Source organism: Marmota monax, unplaced genomic scaffold (assembly GCF_021218885.2).
Source record: "Marmota monax isolate L192 unplaced genomic scaffold, Marmota_monax_Labrador192_F-V1.1 WCK01_AAM20220418_F8-fsc00036, whole genome shotgun sequence".
NCBI classification, from domain to species: domain Eukaryota; kingdom Metazoa; phylum Chordata; class Mammalia; order Rodentia; family Sciuridae; genus Marmota; species Marmota monax.
The window spans coordinates 10283211-10285214 of record NW_026694491.1 but is presented as its reverse complement, the minus strand read 5'-3'; the positions used below and the strand labels follow the sequence as shown (position 1 = coordinate 10285214).

At 34.0% G+C, this 2004-nt stretch overlaps 1 non-coding gene across 1 annotated transcript; it reads left to right on the top strand.

The window, feature by feature from the left end:
- The first annotated feature begins 1041 nt into the window (after positions 1 to 1041).
- LOC124075796 (small nucleolar RNA U13) lies at positions 1042 to 1143 on the top strand. The gene has a single exon (XR_006846171.1). It is a non-coding gene; the product is annotated as a small nucleolar RNA U13 (small nucleolar RNA).
- The last annotated feature ends 861 nt before the right edge of the window (positions 1144 to 2004 follow it).

The following is a 2004-nucleotide window of genomic DNA, read 5'->3' as shown; positions in this document are numbered from 1 at the left end:
ATAACTAAAAACAAAAAATGCATTACCAGTTCTAATGAAGCCATCCATTATTTTCACTAGTTAGCATTTGTTTTTATTTTCTTATCTGTCAATTAATAAAACACCTTTCTATTTGGTATAAATCCTGTCTATAGTTATTTCTAATAAAAAAATCATAAAGTGGAACTGTCAAAGAATGTTTATAAATGTTTTTGTGTACTAGCTATTATTTTAAAAAACCCAAAAGATATAGTCCAAACTTCTCTTAATCAATTTTTTTCTTTTGATAAGCTATGATTTGTTGTTTTAAGGTTACCAAAGAATAACAATCCAATGAAAAAGCCAACATTAGAATACTTAATTTGTAATTAAGAGAAATTAAATATTTTCATGATACACAAAAGTCAAATTTGGAAGCATTCTTCTCTTCTTAATAGCCTGTTTTTCAGCACTCATTACTGGTTTTCCCAGCTGCATTTGTATGCCACGTACATGACCAGTTCATTCCTCCAACAATCCCCCATCATTTGGCTCACTTTAAATAGTTAGTATTATAAATAGCTACGAAACTATGCAGTGCTAAAAAAAAAAAAGAGAGAGAGAGAGAGAGGGAAGTGGAATATGGGTAAAATTCAAAAGATTTACTCCACACTAAGAAGTAAAGAGAATAAAGAGTAAGAAATCAAAAGTAAGAAACACAGGGAATTCTGATTCCAGTAACAGCAGACTATAAAGCAGACTAGTTTTAATATATATTAACCTCTACTTGAAGTTACTGAAGAACCAAGATATCAGTGAAGAACAAGGCTCCAGGAGGAAGCAGAAACTCAGTAAGATTAACTGCACCCGTCTGGGGTGCCACAGCTCAGGGGACACAACTTGGGGTCAGAGTGCACCAAGGAGGAGAAACTAGGTGAACCCTTATTACTTTCTACCAGGACCCTAAAAAGAACAACTTCAGAATGAGCCAGAAAGAGGTCTTTCAAGTGAAGCTTCCCTTCACTTCATCTCCATGCTTAAAATTTACCATATCACAAGCGCCATCAAAAATCTGGCAGAATTATCCTTCGGTTCATAAGCGTGATGATTGGGTATTCACGCTCTTGTGTGAGATGTGCCTCCCTCTAAACCTTGTTACGGCATAGGCACATTACCCGTCTGACGTGAAAAAAAAAAAAAAAAAAAAAATCTGGCAGAATCAAATGATAAACCTTCTTTAGAGGAATGTAACATTATTGTATGGCTCATATTATTCCTATAAACAATAAGCATCCTGTCCTAATTATCACAGAAAATAAACAGGCAGGAGAGAAAAGAAAAATGACATAAATTTAAAACTGTGGGAAAATAGACAACAAAACATGCATAGTGACTTCAAGGTATTGCCAGATCCAGAGTTAAAATATTAATATTTTGTTTGTTGAAGGACATAAATCCAACACCGAGAATTTGGGGCGGAAAACTGTAAACTACTAACAAAAAGTCATGTGGAAGCTCTAAAACTTAAATGAAAAAAAAAAAATACAGCAGGTAAACTTCATGCAACCGATGAGTTTTAACTATAGATCAGATAAGATGAAGAGAAAATGAATAAAGGGATAGAAAAAGACAGCTTATGCAGTGAGAATTCTAATACATACCACAGGATTCAGGAGAGAGTTAAAAGACAGTTGGATAGGAAAACATTAAAAGATAATGAATTAAAATATTAAACCAAGGACTCAGAGCTCTCGTTTAATGATGTGACAATAAAAGTTTTCTAAGTCAGTAATGGTGGCACATGCCTCTGATCTCACGGACTCAGGAGACTAAGACCAGAGTATCACAAGTCTGAGGCCAACCTGGACAAGTTAGCAATCCCACTTCATGGTATTTATTCAAAAAAAACTAAAATCAGCATACTGTAGCAATACAGTGATTGTCATGTGCACAATCCACAAAAGCCAAATTATGCAATCTTAATCCAGAAGCCCATCAATAGATGAAATGTATCCAAAAAATGTAGTATATATACACAATAGAGTT